At 39.3% G+C, this 25,905-nt stretch overlaps 2 protein-coding genes across 9 annotated transcripts in view; one reads left to right on the top strand and one right to left on the bottom strand.

Moving 5' to 3' along the window:
• The window catches only part of LOC308583081 (uncharacterized protein), a 145,734-nt gene that overhangs the window by 31,673 nt on the left and 88,156 nt on the right, over positions 1-25,905 (bottom strand). The window contains exon 5 of one of the 2 annotated variants that reach the window (XR_014006033.1): positions 15,016-15,115. The exons of the other annotated variant lie outside the window; for it this stretch is intronic. The gene's annotated coding sequence lies outside the window, so the exon portion shown is untranslated. Of the gene's footprint in view, positions 1-15,015; positions 15,116-25,905 lie in introns of those variants that run through there. 2 annotated transcript variants of the gene reach the window in all.
• HS3ST5 (heparan sulfate-glucosamine 3-sulfotransferase 5) overlaps positions 1-25,905 on the top strand; it is a 148,713-nt gene that overhangs the window by 57,336 nt on the left and 65,472 nt on the right. For 6 of the 7 annotated variants that reach the window (XM_081186744.1, XM_081186739.1, XM_081186743.1 and 3 more), the window contains exon 2: positions 956-1,157. The exons of the other annotated variant lie outside the window; for it this stretch is intronic. The gene's annotated coding sequence lies outside the window, so the exon portion shown is untranslated. The remainder of the gene's footprint in view (positions 1-955; positions 1,158-25,905) is intronic. 7 annotated transcript variants of the gene reach the window in all.

The raw sequence follows: 25,905 nt of genomic DNA, 5'->3' as shown, positions 1-25,905 counted from the left end.
AAAATAGCATGTACTTCAATAGCAACTCATACATTTTCTTCTTTTTGCCTAATTGTCAAATCACTTTTTAAACTAAGGGGAAGAAGTAAACATTACATACAAATATGCGCAGCAAAGCCCCAAATGTTTTGAACCCAAACTAATATAAACATATTTTAAAGATTTTAAAAAACCAACTCAATATCTTTGGCACCTTACCCCAAACAAATTAAATGAGATAACTCAAAATAATTGTTGGAGATGTAGGACACAAAGGGCAGAATTACTTAGATATATTCTTGAGCTGCCCCAAAGTTCTGAATTTCTGGGCCCCTTATACATAGCAACTGCAAATCCACAAGTGATATTACTGGAATATATAAAAGAGGAGGTGAAATAATAGTTATTTTAAGCCACAGAAACCTGTGTTGCCAAAAACTGATAGAAGAGAAACCCCCAATGGTAACCTGTTGATTTGGAAAAAAAAATGTGCACAATATGATCAAATTAACATATTGTAGGAGAATTCATAACAAGCAGCCTCTACCCATGCTATCCCCGCCACTTATCAGCTATTCTTTGTTGTTATTCTAGTGGAGGTTACTGTGTAGAAGTGGATTGGATGGATAGATAGATAAATGGCTGACACTGACTGTCTTCCAAGTTTACACCATTTGTTTTAAAAGAGAACATTAAGTTGGGGGTGGGCATTTATAGATGCACAATGCTAATCAATACAGTTGCATTCCTATATCCCAGCCTTCCTCACCATAGTGCCCTCCAGAGGTGTTGGACAACAACTCCCATCAGCCCCAGCTAGCATGGTAAAAAATCAGGGAGGATGGGAGATGCAGTCCAAAGCACCTGGAAGGCTGCTATAGTATAATTTTGTGGCCCTGTATTTTATTGTTGTTTTAGACTTACATGAACAATATTGCTTCTTCAAAATAACTGCATTCTGTTTTTCCCCCTACAGCCTTAACAAGTCAGAACACATTTAAGAAGAAATATCTATTCATCCCTTTTGCATCTGGAGCCTTTTTACCATATCACTGATCTCTCTTATAAACTCTGAAGGCTTTTGAGCACTGAAGACTGGCAGACATAAATTCTTCTTTGAATGTTCTTGGTCTAAAGTAGATGTATCCGATCTTCTGGATGAGTATAAGGATAAGAAGGTTGGTGGATTATTTGAAAGCCTACAGCTTCAGAACTGTATGTTTCTGTGTATATAGTACAGTGGGGTGGGCGGGCAGAGTTAATAGATGTCTGTTTTCCATGAGCGGTATAGCATTTTATTTATACTTGGCAGAGAGAACCTACCTTCCTTCCTTCCTTCCTTCCTTCCTTCCTTCCTTCCTTCCTTCCTTCCTTCCTTTCTTTTTGGAATGTCATGGAACAGATTTCCTACTGGAATGGCTTCCAGTGATTTCTCTCGATCTGACAGATTTGCTTTTGCATATTCCAAAACTGATTTAACCTGAACGTATCAAATGGCATGTTGTATCACTGAAAAAAAATACCTATGCTTGTATTGGGTGTGAGTGCTGTATCTATACAAAAATTGCAACACTTTAGGTGAATATAGAATTAATTAATGGGAAGCTGCATTCGATAATGGAGTGGAATGAATTGGGACCATGACACTTGTGCATGGAGAGCATTAACTCTTTCTCTTCCTCATTCATGATGGAAATCTCACCCCAAGAAGCCATGATTAACCAATGAGGTTTCTTTTTAAAAAGACAGCTATCCAGATACCCCTTTCCCAAATCTCTCCAGCTGATATCACCTTTGGTGGTGGGCATTTTCAATGAGGAACCAGGATTTAAAACCCTCCTTCTGCACTGCTGCCCTGAACCACTCCACTCCACCCCACTCCCGCTTTTAGCCTAAAAAAAAAGAAATGTCAGGCAATCTGATCATGGATATTCCAAGTTGTATCTAGCTTGGCCCTAAGAGATTAATTACTGATCCATAGTTTATATACATGCTGCTAATGCCACAGGGGAAAACCCCAATGTTTATTAGAAACTAGTCTAACGAGATCACCAGGTGATGTATGGCAAAGGGGGCACAGAAGGTTTTGCCACTTACTGTCCCTCCAGTCCTTAGTTAAGGACTTTTGGACTTTGGGGCTTTCTCTGGCCTCTGCTGTTTATACTCCCTCGTTTCCTTGGGGGTTCTCATATCTCATTTCACACTGCCCACTTTTTGCAGCTGAAAATGAATGTATTTGTTTGACTTGATATATATGTGATACCTTATCATAGTGGCAAGTGAATATTCCCCATTGCAAAAGATTCTTAACTGAAGAACGTTGGAAGTAATTAACTAAAAACTTCAAATGTACTGCTCTTTATCAGCATTTTAAAAAGGTGTTTTTCCTTTGATATCTCCCCCCTCTCTCTCTTTCTCCAATTTATTGCTCATACACTCCATAGTGCAACAGTGACTATAATGTTAGACTTGGAGGAGACAGACACCTAACTTTAAATCTGTATAACCACCATGTACTGCATGTACATGTATAGGACTGAACATGTCTCATCAGGATGTGATGACTCCCTGTTGTTCACTGGACTGCCTCTACCAGTTAAACTGTGGGGTTTTGTTTTGAAGTCTTAGGTCAGCTTTCATTCAACATTTGATACATGATGCCTACTTACACATACAAGTTACCAATCAAAGTTGCAGTTCTTAAGCTAGGAACATGCATGTGTGAATTCATTTAAAGTTTCTACCTCTACTTTTAAAAGACTCTCATAGCCCCTGTAGGGCAGAGAATGGGTAAGGCAGAACATAAACATGCCATGATAAACAGCTGAAGAGCTGGAAAGTCTGCTAGGCAGAAAATACACCAGCCTTCGTTTCAAAATGTTCCCTTTGCACCAGTCTAGGTATTCTGCCGCCAAAGCACTTTGAAAATCAGGTGTGTGAAGGGAATTGAGCATAATTTATTCTAAGTTTTTTCTGCCTTGGCTATTATAAGGCATGGGAGTATGGTGATTAATAAAGACAAAACTAAAACTTCGCAGTGTTACTACATTGTAATTTCCACTTTGTGGTAAATGATACCATATAAATCCCTCAGCAGAATTATACTGTGGTACTCAATCTGTCTGCCTTTTAGTATGTCTGTAACTACTGTGTGCATGCTGTATATATTATTTCTCCAGTTATAAACCATAAATAAGATACAGACAACATGCAGTCCTTTATCAGAAGAGACTTATGTCCCAATGGCATCAATTAGCTATTCCAAATACAAGAAGAAAAAACCCATTGCATAATAAATGTAACAGAGCAGCAACGAAAGCATGCAACTAAAGCTCTGCACTAAAGTGAATAATAATACGTCAGTGATCTTTCAATGGGAAATGGTAACAGGTATGGGGAAATATTGTAACTGGTTTAACAAAAAATAATAATGAATTTACTTTTGAATAAATGCAGCTGTGATAGCTGTGGTAGTAAACTCCATGTTTTCAATAAGAAGCATAGAATACTCTCTTGCATGTCGAGGTTCCCAAGCCACCCTCAAATAAAACACAATTCACACAGAATTTTTGTTTAAGGTTTTTGACTTAATTTTTTGGCCACAACTTTATTGATTACAGAATGTAAGTGGTTGCTTAGGCATTGGTTTGTGACTATCTGTTCCCACCTAGAGGTAGGAACAGAACTGACATCCGCAAGCCTGCGAAAGTCAATAAGGGGAAACATTTTGGGGAGAGAATAGAGCTGGGTGCCAGGCCCTCACCTCTCCCCAAATGCTCCCAGGGGCTCTTGCGTGGCCCTAGCCCCTTGACAGGGGTTCGGACAAGAGCATGGCGAGCCTCTTAATTCCGTTAATGGAATACCCTTGCAGCAGCAGCATTGGAGGGGCAGGCACAGCCAACCATACTCCCTCCACCAACCAAATTTAACCAATGCCTAACCGCAACCCTACAAGTTGTGAAGATTTTGCTATGCAGTAGGCAAAAAACCAAATGGCACCGGCCAATCAGCCAAATGGAAAAATTCCTACCAGGCTCCTGCCCCAAAGCAGATGACCCCATGACAGGCATAGCAAGGTCAACACAAACAGCCCTAAATATAGGGAGGGTGGGCAAGTGATCCAATGCGTGCAGCGAAAAGAGGCAACTCAATGCTGCGCACAAGGAATAAATGGCCCCTTGGTCATCAATCATAAATTACAACGTCACATTCTTCCCAATGACCAAGAGGTGCCCAATAGGATTTGTGGCCATCCAAACTAACCCGCCCAGCAACAGAAGGATGTCTTGTTTGCCCCCACCACAACACGTGCTCTCCATGAAGGAGAATACGCTTTCTAAAAAGTGGGGCTGAGACAGAAAAACCCACATTAAGGAAGCTTAATGTGCAACCCTTAGCAAACATAGAAAAGAAACAGAAAGATGCAGCAACATTTTAACACTATGTACAGAAAAAGGGAGGGAAGATAACCCTTTGGTGACTACAAACATCCCCATCCCACAACTGTCTCTCTTCCATCCTGGTTTCATTTCTTGCAATCCAACACTACAAAGCATCTTTTGTCCCTTTTTGTCCTCTTATCTCTAAATCAGTAACTAGTTTTCTTTGGATTGACACATTATAATTTTATATCACTTTCCTAGATTGCTGTCCCATTGTTACCCATGCTGCTCATACCTTTTAACAGAGCCTGTCTTTTTTTCTCTAGAGAAGAATATGGGCTTGTGTAGAAGTAACTACCAAAGGCTACCTCTTTTGTACAGCAATAAAGGATCAAAACAAAATATGAATCTGAGTCATTTATCGTTGCCTGTTTTTCCCCTGTGTGGAAATAAAGTGCAGGCTGCTCTCTGCACAATTTTTGTTTCCCTTCCTGTAATATGCCTTGTTAACCAAAATTAACAGGTGGCATGGTGCTCTGAATGTTGAGTAGGCCTTGATGGCTATGGGCCAGTTCAGCATTACAAGAACAACCTGCAGCAAGGTTTGGGCTTGGGTGCTTTCCATTCCTCTTCTGGTGGAAAGTGACTGTGAGGAGGACTTTAGGACCTTTCACTTCTGTTTTAGATTAACCACAGTTGGCCGTGTTATTTGAACATGGACAAACTGGGTTAATCTTAACTTTGGCCAGTGGATACAAACTGAACTCAAGCCATAGTTTATGCAGGTGGCTTCTTTTCATTAACCAGAGTTAAGATTAACCACAGTTTAGAGTTCAGATGACCCCCTAAACTGCAGTTAATATAAAATGTAATGGGAATATTTGAATATCATCCTTGTGGCCATGCAAGAGGGGAGATATGAGGGGAGATTGTTGTTCCTGTAGCACTAAGCCAAGCCTTAATCTCTTGTCTGAATGCAGCCTCTGTGTAATTCTCAATTCCCCAGTTTTACTGTAGCTGTTGAACTGAACTGAGTTTTTGTTGCATAATTTCTTTCATGTCCTTTTCAATCAGGGCAGCTGTGAGTTTCATCCTGAGATTGATAAGGGTAGGCTTGAGTACTTTTTCTGTAGGAGAGTGACTCATCCCTTGGGTCAGAATAATACAAATAATACAAATAATTCAAATAAATAAATAAATAAATAAATCATAAAATAGCTATTGCACTAATTTGACCTGTCTGTGACAACATGTGAGTAGCTCTAACAGTATAGGATATCAAAGATATCTGATTTAAAGGAATGTGAGAAACTTATGTTCAGTTTAAAAATAAATGAGTGCTCATAAACACATGCACATGCAGACAGACACACACAGGTACCTTAAACAGCAGGATGTAATCTCAGACTATTTGCAGTCAAGAGGTTTCTGCTGAGCAAAATGCTCATTCAATTTAGAAATGGAGATTATAATAATTTTCCTATCTTCCTCACATCAGGGGTCCTGCCATCATCATGCAGATGTATATGTTATAATGTGATATATCTAGCAAACCTCAGTTCCAGGTAACACATGCTTTAAACATACAACAATCTAATTCATCCATAATGCAACACTTCCTAGCTTCCACAAGTGAAAAGTAATGTGCTTAAATTGCCACATCTAATAAAGCACTTGCTTTTAATACATGCAAAGTGGTTTATATGATGGCATTGCTTATAACATGCAGCACTCTATTGAAATAGCCATTCACACACACCCCAAGCCAAAATTGTCAAAAGGTGCAAATTATGTATAGATCTCTACAAAGAGGTTCATCCTAAGGACATGAAATGTAGGAAAGGGAATTACGATGTTTCTGGGAAGGATGCTAGCAGCCTGTCATCTTTTTTTAGAGGCTCTATGGGAAGAAAGAAAATGGTGGTGATCTGTGCTCAGGTGTTCGTGCTGCTTAAACTGTGCCACTGAAATAGTATGAATTGTTTAATGCTGCTCCCTCCCTGTGGTCACATTTTGTTTTGGGGAAGAGCCCTGAGAATTGGGCAACTCCTATACAGGAGTAAGATGTTTCCATCTGCCCAATCACTCACCAAGTCCCCATCTCAGTCAAGCACAGTCAAGCTAGGAATTTTTGGTTTTGTGTCTACGAAGTCTCTAAGTCAGACAGAATAAAACACATAAAAATGTGGACATGTGCCTTCGCTAGGATTAGATGGGCAGGGAGTTAATGGCAGACCACTGCAGTCTCCCATACCAAATAAGTAACCAAACCTAGTAACCAGTTTTGAGAGGTAGATGGCAGTGATGCCAGATATGGGGAAGAGAAAGGATAAAGGAGTGTTTTCTACCTTTCAGCCTCTTGTGATTTCACACGTTTCCCTTTTTGTAATGCAGTCTAAAAATTAAATGCGTGTATCCTAAGCAGTACCAAGAAAAAGGAAAGAGAAGGATGAGGAAGTCTTTTGCATAATTAATTTAATAATAATAATAACTCAGGGTCCGGCTGTGGAGGAGAGATTCATCCATAATACTAGAGGGAGCAGAAGGTCCTGCGTATATAAACAGAATGTTGCAAAAGCCTGCAGAACATCTCTGCTTATTACTCTCCCCATTAAGTGATGTAGCACTGACTTTAAGTGGAGAAAAGCAGGTGCCCTGGAAGGCTTCATGGCTCAGAGGTATAGTATGTGCTTTGCATCTACTGTATAAGGGCTCCAGTTCAGTCCCTGGCATCTCAGAAAATAAGGATGGGAAGTGCCTATGTCTCAGGCCTTTGTGGATAGCTGTCAGTTGGCATAGACAATCCTGGGATGGGTGGACCAATGACTCATAGTATTATTATTATTATTATTATTATTATTATTATTATTATTATTATTATTATTATTATTATTATTATTATTTATACCCCGCCCATCTGGCTGGGCTTCCCCAGCCACTCTGGGTGGCTTCCAAAAAAATATTAAAATACTGTAATACATCAAACATTAAAAGCTTCCCTAAAGAGGGATGCCTTCAGATGTCTTCTAAAAGTCTGGTAGTTGTTGTTCTCTTTGACATCTGGTGGGAGGGCGTTCTACATTGAGGCCACCACTACTGAGAAGGCCCACTGCCTGGTTCCCTGTAACTTGGCTTCTCGCAGTGAGGGAACCGCCAGAAGGCCCTCGGTGCTGGACCTCAGTGTCCGGGTAGAACGATGGGGGTGGAGACGCTCCTTCAGATGTACTGGATAAAGTATAAAGTGTCTTCGTATGTTTCATATATCTTCATATATATTATACTTGGTATTTGGTACTTGGTACTTGGTATGGCAAGGTACCTTTGCTAGTCCTGTGCATGTTTTTGTGCAGTTGTGAAGACAAGCACCTCATGCTTTTGGTGTGTGGGATTGGAAGCCCACTGAGGAAGAGCCCACTGAGCCCCTGAAATGGGAACACTGGTATATTATCACCATGACTGATTACTACTTTCCATATTTGGTGTTTCTCCCCAGGACACCTTTTTGTAGACTTGTAGGCTACACTTCAGCACAAAGATGTTAATAAGCTTGGCGAGATTTACTGAAACAGCTGCGTCTCTTACTAAGATAACAAAAACCAGGTATCTGCTTCCTTGAAAATGAAATACTATTTCCCTAGATAACTGATAACACAATTCTCTGCAAAAATAATTTTTAAATGGGGGCCGAGCCAGGAGAAATTATCTTATGCTCCAGCTGCAATTATATAGCACTTCAAATACATTTTAACACTTCAAATACAGTGAAATTATCTCACTATTTCTTAAAGGTGTTTAATTGCAAATGTCTTTTAAATTAGTAATTCAAGGAGAAAATATTAAAATAATGGCTCTCTCACTCTCTAATTTTTCTAACAATTTTTGATGGATTGTGGTAGTTCAAGTTCATATTCTAACTCTAGCTGAAATATTTTGTGCATTTCCCCCCAAATGAATATGCATGCAACTGAGAAAGCAATAATGTCAGATCTACAAAGTAATTCTGTAGTTGAATAGAATGTATGTAGATCATCCATATTGTTATAAGGCCTTTCTCCTGTCTCAACATCTTTTGCAATCTCTTAAAAGGGTGTCTGATCTGTTTTCACACGGTGTCAGGATTTTATTTATAAGCCACTTTTGATTTGAGGATATGAACCCTCTTCTTTTGAATAGCAGCTGATATATTTCTGCTTATGGAGATAAGTAAAAGAAATTGTTTCCATATGCTGTCCATGGCATCATCTATCCTCTTCTAAACACACACACACACACACACACACACAGAGAGAGAGAGAGAGAGAGAGAGAGAGAGAGAGAGAGAGCGCATATGGCATTATAAAGCTCTTTTCCTTTCATTTTCCCTGCCAGTTATCTGCTAAATGTATACTATGCTAGTGCTGTGCATATGGCCAAAAACTGGAAGCCTTCCACAGAGGTATTAACTAGACTCAACCTAGTTTCCTACAAAGGAATCCAAGAAGCATGTACAGCAGTTACTTAGGAAGGTACAGGATTACTGGATTCCTGAGTCAATATAAGAACATAAAAAGAGCCTGCTGGATCAGCCCATTGGCCCATTAGTCCAGCATCCTGCTTTACCAGTGGCCAACCAGATGCCTGGGATTCATCCAGTCCAGCCTTTCGCATGATGAATTCTGCATATAAGTTAAATAAGCAGGGAAACAATATACAGCCTTGTCATACTCCTTCCCCAATTTTGAACCAATCAGTTGTTCCATATCCAGTTCTAACTGTCACTTCTTCTACCAAATAGAGATTTCTCAAGAGAGAGATGAGGTGATCAGGCACTCCCATTTCTTTAAGAACTTGCCATAGTTTGCTGTGGTCGACACAGTCAAATGCTTTTGCGTAGTCAATGAAGCAGAAGTAGATGTTTTTCTGGAACTCTCTAGCTTTCTCCATAATCCAGCGCATGTTTGCAATTTGGTCTCTGGTTCCTCTGCCCCTTCGAAATCCAGCTTGCACCTCTGGGAGTTCTCAGTCCACATACTGTTTAAGCCTGCCTTGTAGAATTTTAAGCATAACCTTGCTAGCATGTGAAATGAGTGCAATTGGTAGTTGGAGCATTCTTTGGCACTGCCCTTCTTTGGGATTGGGATGTAGACTGATCTCCAATCCTCTGGCCACTGCTGAGTTTTACAAACTTGCTGGTATATTGAGTGTAGCACCTTAACAGCATCATCTTTTAAAATTTTAAATAGTTTAGCTGGATATCATCACTTCCATGGGTTCTTGTTATTAGCAGTGCTTTCTAAGGCCCATTTGACTTCACTCTCCAGGATGTCTAGCTCAAGGTCAGCAACCACACTACCTGGGGTATACGAAACATCCATATCTTTCTGGTATAATTCCTCTGTGTATTCTTGCCACCTCTTCTTGATGTCTTCTGCTTGTTAGGTCCTTACCACTTTTGTCCTTTATTATGGTAATCTTTGTATGAAAAGTTCCTTTCATATCTCCAATTTTCTTGAACAGATCTCTGGTTTTTCCCATTCTGTTGTTTTCCTCTATTTCTTTGCATTGCTCGTTTAAGAAGGCCCTTTTGTCTCTCCTTGCTATTTTTTGGAAATTTGCATTCAATTTCCTGTATCTTTCACTATCTCCCTCACATTTCGCTTGCCTTCTCTCCCCCGCTCTTTGTAAGGCCTCGTTGGACAGCCACTTTGCTTTCTTGCATTTCCTTGTCATTGGGATGATTTTCTCCTGTATAATGTTACGAGCCTCGATCCATAGTTCTTCAGGCACTCTGTCCACCAAATCTAAATCCTTAAACCTGTTCCTCACTCCCACTGTGTATTCATAAGGGATTTGATTTAGATTGTATCTTACTGGCCCAGTGGTTTTTCCTACTTTCTTCAGTTTAATTTTGAATTTTGCTATAAGAAGCTGATGATCTGAGCCACAGTCAGCTCCAGGTCTTGTTTTTGCTGACTGTATAGAGCTTCTCCATCTTTGGCTGCAGAGAATATAATCAATCTGATTTCGATGCTGCCCATCTGGTGATGTCCATGTGTAGAGTCGTCTCTTGTGTTGTTGGAAAAGCGTGTTTTTGATGACCAGCTTGTTCTCTTGACAGAACTCTATTAGCCTTTGCCCTGCTTTGTTTTGAACTCCAAGGCCAAACTTGCCAGTTGTTCCTTTTATCTCTTGACTCCCTATTTTAGCATTCCAATCCCCTATAATGAGAAGAACATCCTTCTTTGGTGTCATTTCTAGAAGGTGTTGTATGAGGGCCACTCCATTTCTTTTACGGGATTCTTGCCCACAGTAGTAGATATGATGATCATCCGAACTAAATACACCCATTCCCATCCATTTTAGTTCACTGATGCCCAGGATGTCAATATTTATTCTTGCCATCTCATTTTTGACCACATCCAACTTACCAAGGTTCATGGTTCTTACATTCCAGGTTCCTATGCAATATTTTTCTTTACAGCATTGGACTTTCCTTTCGCTTCCAGGCATATCTGCAACTGAGCAACCTTTTGGCTTTGGCCCAGCCGCTTTATCAGCTCTGAATCTACTTGTGCTTGTCCTCCGCTCTTCCTCAGTAGCATGTTGGATGCCTTCCGACCTGAGAGGCTCATCTTCCAGCATCATAACTTTTATATGCCTGTTGTCTTTGTCCATGAAGTTTTCTTGGCAGGGATACTGGAGTGGCTTGACGGTTTCTGCTCCAGGTGAATCACATTTAGTCAAAAATCTACGCTATGACCTGTCCTTCTTGGGTGGCCCTGCATGGCATAGCTCATAGCTTCTCTGAGCTGTTCAAGTCCTTTCGCCACGACAAGGCAGTGATCCATGAAGGAGACATTAACACTTGCTCTGTCACAAACCACAAGAGTAAATGAAATGTCCTTCCAACAGCACATTGGAATGAACATCTTAGTACTGATCTCACCAGTCTGCACACTGCATTGCTTATAACCGGATGCTCATTTGATTGGTACATACATAGCATTCTAAGTTTGACTAGAAACAGAAAGGGATAGTTGTGTCCAGAGTATAAAAGCAGTATAAAATTATGTAACTTTTTGCTCTGACGTAGAATGATTCCATTAATTCATGAATTGACTTTGAAAATGACAGGGAGCGATAGTCTCTCAACAAAGACTACTAATGCTGCTTAACTGCCTCTTTGTCAGCATCATGGATGCTTACTTAGACAAACTTCAGGCTAGCAGAAAGCATCTTCAAACTGACAGACTACGTTCTAATTGCGGATACATGAACTTCTGAAGTGATTTTTTTTTTAAGTGTACTGATGTGTTGAGACATGCCAAATGCTCCAACAGAATAACCATTGCAATCTTTTAAACAAGTCACATGTTTGATGCAATTTACTCTTGGGTCCAACAAATGCATTCAGTTTTATTTGTTAACCTAGCAGAACATTATTTATTAATGAGTTCTTCATGCTTTATTAAGTCTAATGTCAAAACACCTCTGTGGGACTGTAGGAACGCTCTGCCTCTATGTTAAAAGCCTTCTAAAGAAAATGAAAAATTATGCACTAAAGCTCCAGATAAAACCCAATAGATATCAGTTCAATTACTCTTGATCCTGGCAGATGATGTTTCTGAATAGTTTTGAAAGAGCTGCATCAGATAATATAAGCTGTCTCAAATGAAAGAATTCTGCACTATCAAATGTACATAATTAGGAAGGCTTAGAGAAACTTAACAAAGCCACTCTGTTCCCAAAAGCTGAATGGTATATTCAGCAGGTGAAAGCTGACAAGTTCAGTAGAGAAGTACAATGCTTGCTTGGCTTCATTTATTTTTCACTTAGTCCTTTTATATCAGGAAGGGAAATTTCTAATTGCAAACATTAAAATGACGGAATGTTGAAACACAAGGGGTTATCAGAAGTTTTCTTAACTCAGTAGAACTAATATTGCACAGGAAGCCAATATTGGAGTTCAATAAACTTTTCCCTTGCTCGCTTCCTACTCTTTCCCACTCTGGTATTCTTACTAAGCATCTTATCTATAGCATTGGCATACAATTCAAAGTGATTTATTATTGGGCCTTTTGTGCACTCTAAACTTTGCTCAGATTTGTTCTGTGGTTTAGTAAGTCAACTAGCATGAAGATTTGACTGAGAAGAACTGGCAGTAACTTTACCTACATCTCTCTAAGGGTAAGAAAACACAAACAGAATTAAGCAGCCTGTAGTCTTTATAGATTGCAAATTAACACCTGGCTAGTTCCAGTTCATTTTAATAATGCAACATGGTCCGTGTCAGATTTTGCCACAAGCATTAGTTCAAGGGTTTGCATTCAGATCTAGCCCAAATACAACAGTCAGTAAGTACTGTCTATGGCTTCCTAATGGTACAATCTGTGTTGTTTTCTGCAGTTTACTATCAATGCCAATGTGGTGTAGTCATGGACTACGACCTGAGAGACTAGGGCCAGCTAGTGTCTGCACCTAACCTACCTCACAGGGGTGTTGTGAAGTAAGAGTCATGTATGCTACCTTAAGCTCCTTGGAGGGAGGGTGAAACTTAAACGTCATAAGTAAAATAAAATATCTGGATGTATGCTATGAAGTATTTAATACTCATACCCATATGTGTCACTGTCATGCTTCTTTCGGTGTGCTTATATATTTATGAAATCATTTCTGCAATATATGGCCGTGGTTACAAACAGCTGACTTGACTAAGAAAATAATTTCAACTGTAAAGCAGTCATCCCAACCCTACTGTGCAATGCCAAATCTAAGTGTTATGTTGTGTACTTGCTCCTACGGTAATTTGTTCCACTGTGGTTGTTTTCAAGAGGGGGCAGCACTTCATTTCCATGTTGGCAAGGGAGTTCTACTGTAATTTCCCTTCTCTCTCTCAGAAAATGTTCGGTATGCTTTATTGCTGGTAACTGCTCAAGTCCCTCTTCCCCAAATTTGGTCATAATCTGAGTGTTTAGAAAGGTCACTGTTTAATTCCAAGTTTGCAATTCTGCTGGTTATAAAAATGGAAGACGAAGGCACCACATTTTATCACAACAAGAAAAACAAAGGCCCACCACCACCTCCCCTTTGTCCATAGGTTTGGCTTCAACAGATAGCACCCACCTCACTTACCAAAATTACGTATGACATGAATAGTTTGTTCCAGCTGCTCTATCTTGCCCCTGTTGTCAATTCGTAACCATATCCTTCTTGTGTCTGAATAAAAAAAAGAATGGGGGTTGATTTACTTCTGCAGGTTGGGAGAGGAATTACCCAGTATGGGATTTGCCACCTGCAGTTTAATTTGATCCTTCCCTCAAGGAAGTAATTGGCTACCCAAAAATAGCAGGTGGGAGGGCCAAAGTGCCAATTATGCCTGTCAAAAGCCTTTTTCCTTTGGCCATTATAATTTCCCTGGTTGAGGCTGTAGTTCAGAAATTTCTTATCCAACCTTACAGTAGTTTCTGTAACCCACAGCAACTTCCCAATCAATTATATTGTTGTTATGTCTTACCCACATGACACAAACAGCTTGCAACCTAAGTGCAGGATTTTCTATTTTCTGTATTTTTGAAAGTTGTTTTTTTTTAATTGCATTTTCAAAACCAGGAACAGAGATCATATTTAAACCCCCCCCCCATCACACTTACAACTTCGTACCAAATACAGCAGGTATACATATACCATATGATTTCCTTCCACACATTTTCTGGTTCCTTTGCCTTTCTGCTATTCCATGCAATTATTTCTTTTTGCTTTATTATTTAAACCATTTACGTTCCATCTCTGATTTTTCTAATTGTCATTATTGAGATTTTTTTAAAAAAAATTATTAGTTTTCAATTACAATCCAATAATAGCCTCATTATAACAATACCAATTTATAATACAATTACTAACACCAATCATTCAAATACTGAATTAAATAATTTAGGTGCTATGTGGGGTCCAATTCAACTGATGTCTCATGGCAAAAACAACAAAATGGGGAAATAACTTTTCTGCTTAAATACGTTGATAATATAATTTTGGTTACTGAGAATAAATTAGATTGTACAAAAAATGCTGAATGTTTAAATAAGCAAGTTTTGAGAATTTACATGCTAGATTAAAATTGATTAATTAAAATTAGGCACATTGAGAAGGGGATTGGAAGAAAAACACTGGGGTGAATCAGACAATGTTGGGTTTTCGGCGAAATCTTGACCCCGCTGGTTAAGGGGCCGAGGGCTCATTTTGTGGGGCACCATGAAATGTGTAGTTTAAACCATCAAACGTTGCAGTGGGACTTTTGCTAGTGTTTTGCACCACATCAGATGCAGGCCTGGCCAGGACAGCTTTCCTGTTATACCTTCTGGGCTTGGTGAGGCATATGACCCCCCTCCTGCTCTGAGCCTACTCCAGCTGAGGAATCACACATCTACTCCCCAAGCTTGCTGGCCCCACGTAGGCTGTGGGTCCTTGCCTGCCTTCTCTCAGAACTAACAGCTGTAAATTCTTGAATCCTGAGGTCAGGGGTGGTATGCCCCTTTTTGGCACTTGAGGCAAAACAGGAAGTGCCATCCTGCTCTGCCACACCATCACCACCTTTTTGACAGTTAAATGAAATATAATAAGTGGCATAACAAGACTGTCAATAAACAGTGCAGTCCTAAATGTGTATACTCAGAAGTAAATTCTGTTGAATTCAGTGGGCGGGTATAAGGTTGCAGCCTTAGACAGAGGCACTGTTTCTGGGCAGTGTCATGGTGTATAGCCAGAGCTCTGAAAGGAGACTGTTCAATATAAATTAAGAAACAATAGAAAGAAATAATCACCAAAAATCAGTATTATTTGTATAAATAAGGAACACTGTACAGTGGTACCTCGGGTTAAGAACTTAATTTGTTCTGGAGGTCTGTTCTTAACCTGAAATTGTTCTTAACCTGAGGTACCACTTTAGCTAATGGGGCCTCCTGCTGCCACTGCGCTGCCGCCGTGCGATTTCTGTTCTCATCCTGAAGCAAAGTTCTTAACCCGAGGTACTATTTCTGGGTTAGCGGAATCTCTAACCTGAAGCGTCTGTAACCTGAAGCGTCTGTAACCCAAGGTACCACTGTACTGACTTGCAGACTTACATACCATGACAAATTGCTGTAATGTTAATATAAATTTTATAGATAAATAAATGTGATGAAACAAATGTGAGATTAAAGGCAAGTGAGTTTAGTTCAATTATTTGGCTCCACAACACTTGATGTGTGACTTTTGATATCTCTCATGTATATCGTGACTGTGTGGGATCTTCTGCAATGAAACATGAAGAAGGGTATCCTCACTTTTTGTACACACCCACATGCCCCAGCATTGAAATATATGGGAAGAAAGTGGTGCCCATGTAGCATTTCCCTAGATGCTTCAAGGGCTCACTGACCTGCTAAAGTGAGCTTCTTTGTAGAGTGCACCTCTTCCATGCAGGCATCAAAGCAAAAAAACCAAAACACGCACACAAACAAGAAGAGATCAGAATTATGGGTGGCAGTAACTATACCTAAACTGGGATTGTGTCCAAACACAGGTACATAATCTCTGCAATTTAAAAATACAATATGAAGTAAATTTAAAGCAAATTATAGTAGCCAGAATAGGATGGATCCTAAAAATATGTTTTTCAAGTGTCAAAGGCTACAGTAAAGCGGTGCATCTTCAGCATATGGAAGAAACTATAGCATGAATGTCCCTAAGCTCCAGGGCTGGCCCATCCATGAGGAAAAGTGAGATGAATGCCTCATGCGGGAGGATCCACTGGAACAACAGATCCCAATGTCAAATTTTCTTCCCCCCTTGTTTCTGATGTAGTTCTTCCCTCATCCCTTCTTCCCTGGCAGGGAGGGAGACAGTATTTGGGGGGGGGGGCAGCCTCAGGTGCCAAAATGTCTTGGGTCAGCCCTGCCAAACAAACCTCTGTAGGGAGGAGATTCTACAAATGAAGGTAGTGGAATAAATTCTAAACTATAGTTAATATTTAATTTCCTCTCTCCCCTGCCCCTTTGTCCATATTATTGAAATGACTACTGATGTAGAATGGCTTGATTCAAAGGTGGTTATTTTTAGTATTGTATCATTACTTACTCATGTTTATATCAAATTTTCATTTTCGTTTTGATGCTTGTAATTACTGTTACTAGCTGATATTTTATACAGGGTTTTTATCATTTCCTTTCATCTTGGCCCTTTCATTATGCACATTTCAGCACTTAACATCAATACAAAGCAAAGAAAATGCTACAGTCTAAAGTCACTACAACAGAATAAGTTTAAATAAGAGGGTCAAGTCCTCTACGGTATAAATCAGCACCAGGCCATCTACTACAATAGTTGTGGAGGCAGCTCGGGCCCTCATTAACTGGTATAATTTTGTCATTATGAAATAACTGGTATTATGAAATTTATATAACTTTCTTAGGGTGTTATGCATTGAAGTTCTCACCCTGGCCACCAGGAGTATCATGTATATAGTTTTCACTCAGGTCCACGTCAGTTACTTTAGGCGGGAAACCCTGGGTTGCTGTTGCTACAATGTTGACAGCTGGTTGCCTATAAAAGCAGGCCGGCTGAGCTGTTTGCTGTTCAGTTCTGTTCCAGCTTACAAATAAAGAGCTGCTTTGAAGAATCGCTGTGTCGTCTGCTATGTCTACCCACTATTTAACATAGACATAAGTAAATATGAACTTTTTCCTCCAAGAGAGGTTTCTTGGCACTGACATATCCAAATCAATTTATCAAAAAACTACACAGAAATTATTAATGCTGTCTAGCAAAGGCTCAAGTTTTGCTCACCTTTAAATTGAAACGGAATCAAATTTCTACCCCATTAGTAATGGGAGCATTGATCTTCAGCTGTGGGTAAAGATCTGCTACTAGGTCACATCCTGATCTAAGGTGTGTCACAACAGCAGAACTACCACGATGCAAATACATGGTTAAAAAAGAAATAATGTCTCCAAATGTAAACTTGAGTTAAAAGTGGGCCTTGGGTTGTAAAAGGTTTAAGACTGCTGTGCTAGAACACTCAGGGCTGAAGTTCCGTGAGCCTTTGATATTGGCAAGGGCTCTAGAACCTAGATTGCTTAGACGCCAGGCAATAAGGCCTCACTTCAGCTTCAGTAACATGTGACCCCCAAATTCAGGCTCCCTACAAACTGATGCCAAAGTTTTGTTCAAGTTTTGACCTCACTTTCCTTAGTTACTCTTTATTTTGCATTATTTTGGCAAGTTGTTTTGGTGCCATTAGCATGCCTTTGCCAAGAGCCAATTAATGTGTTTGTTGTTTGATGTTAGGTATTTCCCCTCATAAGCATAGCTGCATAGCTTATGAAAGGAAGCATGACTCGTTCTAGGAATGGCTTTCTGCATTTTACTTCAGCTGGTCTGAAAGATGGCTGGACACGATTTGTAAGTGTTGTGGGGGCCTAACAGACTGACTTGATAGGTGCAGCCAAAGAGAAGAGGCAAGCTGTTAAGCCAGGTAGAAACAGAAGCAATTAACCCTGACAACCATATGTCAGGAGTGCTCTGATGGTGTTTCCTGCTTGGCAGGGGGTTGGACTTGATGGCCCTTGTGGTCTCTTCCAACTCTATGATTCTATGATTCTATGATTCTATAACCCCTTGACTGAATGACTCAACTAGTTTTAAAACAGTGTGTGATCTCGGAAATCACTCTGTTATATAGAGAGTGGGCCAAGGACTGTGTATTTTGCCACGCAAGCTGACCTAATACATTGTCTAGAAAGTTATTGGCTAGGACACATTCCTGCCTGGCTGCAGTTTTCTGCCAGCAGCTTTACATGGATTTCTATTTATTTTGTTTTTGCTTTCTTGCTGCTGCTTTTTTGTATTTTGAATGCTATGTTTTTGCTGACTTGATATTTTGCTTTTATTACTTTTTCTGTTTTGTTATTAGCCACTTCATTTTTTTCTGAATAGAAAAGAGGATTATATCACATATAAAATCCAAAGAAAGTGTTAAAGTGTAAAATGACTTTCCTGCATGCAACTATTAATAGACATTTTCTGTTCTTTACAAGCAAAACTGTAGGCAAAACCTATGGACAGCACACCTTACATGTTTCTAAGCCACCCAAAGAACTATATCTTATGGGACAGAATACAAATGTCATAAATAAATCATTTAAAATGAATGGGGGCATTAGGTGGGCTATCTTTTGACCATCCTAGTTTGAAAGTACATCCCCTTTGATTCACCTAATGCAGCCGCATCTTTAAAATATCCAATATACTGTTTGGAACATTTGGTGGTCTTGCACATGTGTACATTTGTGTACAAATTTTGGGAAGAGGTAATGAAGAACATTTCTGAAATAATAGGTGCACCAGTGTACCAGTGCCTTTAACCCCCAATGTGTGCTTTGTAAATTTTTGATTAGTCAAATACAGTAAAGACTTAATATGTAAACCTGTTATAATTTTTCTGTTAGTAGGGGCTTGTTTGACCATATTGCAGGGCTGAAAGGAGTCCTCCTTTCAGAAAAAAAGGGGTTTTCTTCAAATATTTGTTTCAATAACATGTTTATTCTCATTTCTCAGAAATTGACTTACAACAAGGGTATCTCAGGGTGCAGGTAAACCTATGGATTTTGCCTCCATTTGCTGGCCATTTCTTACTTACAGGATAGGTCAATCACAGGGATGGCAAGTCTCAATGAAATATGGATTTGGCATTTATAATTTATTTTGTATTCTTTCTGTATCAGGTCCATTTTTGTAGTAACTTCTAATTCACTGTATAGTCTCTTGGGAATGTATTTTGCTATGTGAGGTAATGATGTGGCTCCTGTTTTTTGTTTGTTTTGTACTGCTTTTTCCCTCTCTTTTTTAAACACCATAATAAAGTCTTGATTTTTCTTTTCTTTTTAAAATAACCAGGATATATGCCTTATGTGCCCTGAGGGTCTGTATTTGGCTGGTTTGCTTCACTGTTTAATTGTGTGGGGTCAGTAGCATGTGCTGTTCTCAGACCCAGTCATTTAGAACTGGGATTTCTGAGTGTGGCTCATTTTGACTATGAGTTCTTCCATTACAAACATAACAGGTTCTTCATCTCTCTGTTTCTTTTTTTTTATTATTTCAACAATGAAAGATGTCCTGTAGTGTCTAAAAAAGCAAATACATGCTCCACACCTACATAGTATGCACATATATTAAATTGGTATTACAATAATGTCCATCAGCATTGCAAAGGCTTGCCACAGTCAAAGGAAGGAGAGCAGAGGGTCTCTTTTTAGAAAGAGAAAACAGCCTGTTATGTACAGTTATCCCTGGAGGACCCAATCAAACCTTATCCAATTCAGCAGCTATTGCATATGCTTGCAATTTTTAATAAAGCCCTTTGAGACCAGAAACAATGTGCATAGACTGTATCTTGTGACTAGCGTATCATACCAAGTGGGTTTCTAGAGTTGTGTCTTGTCTTCTAGACTTTATTGTCTGGTGGGCAATCATTTCAATGAAAACAAAAGGCCACCAGACACTTATCTTCTCTAATGAGTTTTATACGACTTGCACAGTATTCAAATACATCACAATGTGAATTTCAAGAAGTGTACACTTATACTTCAGAGAGAAATTCCTAAATATTTCTGTCATCATTTGGAAGGATACCAGAAATTTTGGTCAGAAGTTGAGCAAGTTTTTGGAAAACTGAAGATGAGGAATGATAGCACACAGTATTCCCGTTGTGGTCCAACCAAGGCAGAACAGAGCGGTACTATTATTTCTCTTGATCTGGACACCATACATCTGTTGCTGCAGCTTCTGCTACATCACGCTGCTGACTCATGTTTATCTTCTGGTCTACTAAGTCCTTTTCACATATACTGCTGGCAATTCTGATGCCACCCAACTTATAGCTGAAAACAAATATCCAGACATCCTCTGAACTCCTGTAGAGCAGCCCCTCTGTCTACTCTTCCAGACAGACTTCTGGGACTTTTTCAGTAGAGCTATTGAGCATGCTCCACTACGGCAAAAAAAAGGGAAGAGAGGTCAGTTGAGAGAACCCTCTGTTGGCTTTGAAATACAGTGGTACCTCAGGTTACATATGCTTCAGGCTACATACGCTTCAGGTTACAGACTCCGCTAACCCAGAAATATTACCTCAGGTTAAGTACTTTGCTTCAGGATGAGAACAGAAATCGTGCTGCGGCGGCGCGGCAGCAGCAGGAGGCCCCATTAGCTAAAGTGGTGCTTCAGGTTAAGAGCAGTTTCAGGTTAAGTACAGACCTCCAGAACAAATTAAGTACTTAACCTGAGGTACCACTGTATATTCTCCTGCTGTTAATAATGAGGATAACAGCATAAGTTACACAACCGCCCTTGAAATGCTATTCCCCATTTTAATTAGTAAAGTATTTACCTTTGTTTAAGAACAGAATAAAATAAAGAAGCAGAAAGATCCACAACTGACTACAGTTCCATAAGCAACTACAACTGGGAAAAGTTATTTTACCTAATAACACCATATATTATACTGAGAAAGAATTGATACTTAGGATGGAGCAGAGGAAGAGAAACAAATGTAAGCATTTACACTTAAACAAACAAACACAAACACACTATTCTGCTATTGCTGTTTCTGCATAATTGTTTCTTTTGCTGCAGCAGCTTTTATGTCTCCTGAAAAGACAGGTTCTCTTCTCCACCCCTAAAATACCACATTTCTTTTCGTATTCTTCTATAGAAGTGCAGTAATGATCTTATTGTGCATAGCACTGTATTTAATAGTCAATTAAAATTCCTATTGAAATTTAAAATGGGCTCAGGAACTTTTGAAGACTTTTTTTATTTAAAAAAACTACTTGGAAGGCTGTACTGATAATTGTCACTAGTGTCCTATTCAAAACTACTTAGGAAAAGACAGATAGCCTGAGAAAATAAATGAAGGGGAGAGAAACTATTGTTAATTTTTCTTTTCTTCCTCCACTGCACCATTCATTCCCAGCACTGAATTTCTGATTTCTTTTGTCCTTATTTCATTGTATGTCTTGCCATGACTTGCCAGTGTATGTTTTGCATGCAGTTTCATTGAATGCATTGTCATTTAAGAGCAGTGGGGGCTGAATGCATGATTTAATGTATAGACGAAGGAAATGGCTTTTTGTTTATTTGATAAATTACAATGCTGACACATTTTTAGAATAAAGGACAAACACAGTTCTTTGTAGGGTTGGGCAAAGGGAAAGGAAATAAGTAGGGGAGAGTGTGGTATGTGCAAGGTCAAAGCCAACAAGCAGGTAAGCAAGCTTGGAAAACCATCTGTAAAGTGGGCAGGCTGAGTAAGCAAGTTCAAAGATGAGTCAAGTCTCAGATAGGGGTGTTTTTTCAGGGCTGCTTTGAAGTGATGATTGATAGATATATTGATTGATTATTGCAATAAAATGCAATGGCAGCACCATCTTGTCAGTGTGGTTTTATTCTATTTGAAAAAGATAAGAATAATGATAATTTAGGGAGAAGTGTGGGAAGACGTGGATATGATAAATGATAGTTGGTTTATAAAAGCCAGCAGAACTTGTTTCATATTCATTCTTACTAAGCTGAGAGTTATGAAATCTCAAGTGATGGTCAAGCCACCTCTTGAAACATTATACTCCTCCAAGTCTTTATTTAAAAACCTGTGGTGAATTTATGCCATTGTCCAACTATTTTTAAATAATAAGTTATTCCCACTATCCAGCTTCAATGTGGTTTATTCTCATCATCGTATTACAGAGATGGGGAACCTGTGCTGCTCCAGGTGTTGCTGGCTTTCAACTCCCATCATCCCTGTCCATTGGTCTTGCTGGGAACTGGAGTTCAACAAACATTTGAATGGCCACATGATCTAATTCCCTGCCCTCTTACTTCCTGCTATTTTCTCAACAGTGACTTTAGTAAAGAGAGTTTTCTTGATGGAAGGTTCTTAACATGTGAAAACCACTTTTGTGTGCTGAACCCAAGTACTTTATTATTTGATGCATCTCAATTCTTTTACCACGTTTATTAAGTACTCCACACATTTCTTCTTTGGAGGACTAACCATTGCAAAATAAGCCCACACTTCTATCTCCTGTGTCTTGCTAGACCTCTCTGGGAAGTTTGCATATGGCTTAGTTTCCCCCCAGCACCCTCGCACATTGTTTCAGCACCCAAGGGTGCCATTTGTCAGGTTCTGCTATGCTGGAATAGTTTAATGTGGCCAAATATTCTCTGATGAGCTCTTTTCTTTTCCTGACCTTTGCCGAGCACAACTGTGAAAGTGCCTGGAGAGCTCAAGGCAGGACTCATTATTTACTGCGTGTGGGCTTTGAAACCCACCTGAAGTTCAGGTGCCCTTTTCAACTTTACCAAAATAAGACAGACACACCTTTCAGGCAGTTGCATTGGTGATTATTATTATTATTATTATTATTATTATTATTATTATTATTTTGACATGAGGTCAAAAAGTTAGACTACGAGCACAATGGCTTAGTTTAATATAATTAAGTTCAGACAAGGTTGGGAGGGTTTTCTTCAGAATAGCAATTCCACTGCTTAGCCAGGCAGCCCACTAATTCAGCTACCAACCATAACAACCATATATTTATTATTGTATTCTAGCTGTGTTAAATGAAGCTTTAGCTCACAAGTAGGACGATGGTTACCAAAACAACAAAATGTGCAAAAAAGCTAAGGAGTCAAATGAAAACATTATCAAGCTTTTGGAGGACTTTCTGCTTTATATGATTATTTTCTTCATTGAACTGTTGAACTCGCCCAGCCTGTCTGTCTATGAAAATGCGGAGGGGGATATAGGTCTCCACTGTCCATTTTACTTGCTCATATGCTGCTAAATTTTAGTGTTTTCGTAAGTACATTTTTGATACTATGAGAAAGGAGACAATCAAAGTAGCCACTAATGAATATTAGGGAACATGCACGTGAACCACACTGAACCATGCCACTTCTAGGAACTTGAAGCTCTCAATTACAATCATATTGGCTGAAGCTTGAACTCAGTTGAACTCAGGTTGCTTCCTTCAGACTACATAGATCATTGTAAAATATATTGAGCTTTGATGAAAGATCTTCAGTCAGCTGATTTTCAAACTTTTAAATCAGAAATGCAAACAGTCTTGCAAAGAAGTGTGAACATATTAAGTTTTTTTAAAAAAAAATCAAAGGAAAGAACTATCAAGTCTTGATTACATTCCTCACTCTCTGATTTCCCTATACTGTATTAATCTGGCACAAACAATAAGTAAAATTTGAAAGCCTCCATATCACCTCATTTACTTGCCAGAGAAAGGAGGATCTGACAATTGCATGAGAGAGTGAGAAGATGATGCCATTGCTCCCACTCTGAAAAAAGTCTTAAAACATGGGTAGGCAAACTAAGGCCCGGGGGCTGGATGCAGCCCAGTCACCTTCTCAATGCGGCCTGCGGACGGTCCAGGAATCAGCATGTTTTTACATTAGTAGAATGTGTGCTTTTATTTAAAATGCATCTCTGGGTTATTTGTGGGGCATAGGAATTCATTCATTATTTCCCCCCCCAAAAAAATATAGTCTGCCCCTCCACAAGGTCTGAGGGACAGTGGACCAGCCCCCTGCTGAAAAAGTTTGCTGACCCCTGTCTTAAAACTTTGCCATCTCCCCTGTGTTCCCCCTCCACTGCACTACTTACCATTATGACATGTATGTTGGTGGTACAATCGCCATGTAAAGGGTGTGTGACATATACATTTTCTCACATACAAGGAACCAGTTTTCCTGATGCATGTTATGTTTAAATGTCATCCACACACCATATATTTGCTATGGGAAATGGCAATGTAGTACTTTTGAATCTACAAAAATAGTTCTGTTTGCTTTTGCAACAAAAGCTACATAGGTTATCTTAGAAGATGGTATAAATATTAAACTGGAGTATACATTATTATCTTTATATAGTAAAACAATACCAGAAGTTTTAGTGCAGTCACACGGCATGCAGTTTGTTTGATAGGCTGAGGTAACTGGAGGCAAGAGATTTTAAAAATATATATAAAATAGCACCTGCAATTTATTCTGTCCTTGTCTTTTTCAAATAGATAAAAAGTTATTATTAATCCCTCATGCAACTAGACTAGACTCTTACATTTGCGTTTTGAATTATGCATTTGTTGTTTATATCTTTTCCAGAATTTTGTTATTCTCCATGGTCTTCATGGTTAAAGAACCTGATTATGAAACATGTGGTACACTTCCTGCAAACTGAATAGAATATTTAATATTTTGGGCACAGCCTACCACAATGTCTTCTGTGTGCTGTGATATATTATGTTGTTACCGCTTCATCAGGAAGCCCCGGAAGGACAAAGGAAATTATGAAAACCTTCCAAGGGAAAAGAGTAGATTGCATTTGCAGCAAACTATGTATTTGCATTCAGCATGACACACACACCCCTACCCTGAATAACTGATTAAATTTAGCTGCTGGCTAGCTGCTGGCCCTACATGAAGGTGCATTTTAAGTCTCCTTTGTCCAGCTGTTGTTAATATTAAGTAATTTTCACAGATCAATGGCCTGCCTTTTATCCTGCTTTCACAGTGGTGTTGCCCAATTACCGCCATGTTACTAGGGATGCTTCTGTTACAAGGATAGCAATGTAGTGGCCTACAGATGTTGGATTCTAACTTCTATCACCCCTGACCATCAACTAAACTGGCTGAAGCTAATGGAGCAACATCTGAAGGACATTCCTGTTCTATTATGTTTGTGGGGTCCAAATCATGAACACATTTCCTCATAAATCTACACTCCTCGTGAACATTGGAAAGGAATTATTCGGCTATGGTTCCTGCAATGCAGGGGGTTTGACTAGATGGCCCTCCAGGGCCCGCCCAACTCTACAATTCTATGAAAAAGTATTGTGTTTTGACAGTTTATCCCTCTTGAAAATATGCTTACTCCTTTTAACCTCGGATCAGAAGGGAAGGTGACGGCTGATAGTTTTGCTATTGAAAACAGCAAAAGTTTCATTTGACTTCCTTCTCATCTGCTTATAATGAAAATGGGTATAATGATGTCACTACACCATGTATTTCTTGACCATGCAGTGTCTGGAAATGGTGAAAGGAATGGAGAAAAATTTCCATAACTATATATGATGGCAGAGCTCCAAGTTTGAGGGGGCCATAGACAAAGTGTCATTTTGTGCCCCCCCCCTTACATTAGTGGTCCCTTCTGGCTTACCTAGTGACAGCACCATGCAATTGTTTTCATGAACCAATTAATCCCAAAATAGCATTACTGTGAAGCATTGTGTGAAATTAAAATGGCAGCTCCTAGAACCAGGTTATTTGTAAAAGGAAGACATTATCAATGTATCCTTCTTTTGTATTGAGGTCCCGGCAGCTACAAAGTATGTGGTTATACCAAACCTGCAATATGGGCAGAGAAGGAGGAATTCAGTGAGGGGATACCATTTACATCAGCAAGTCTGTGCTGGTGGTTTAGATTATGTTCTATCTTATGATGCCTATATTACTTGTTATACTT

The sequence above is a fragment of the Podarcis bocagei genome, assembly GCF_964188305.1.
Source record: "Podarcis bocagei genome assembly, chromosome: 3".
Lineage (NCBI taxonomy): Eukaryota > Metazoa > Chordata > Lepidosauria > Squamata > Lacertidae > Podarcis > Podarcis bocagei.
Note: the sequence above shows the minus strand (reverse complement) of the source record. Positions and strands in the feature narration are given on the sequence as shown.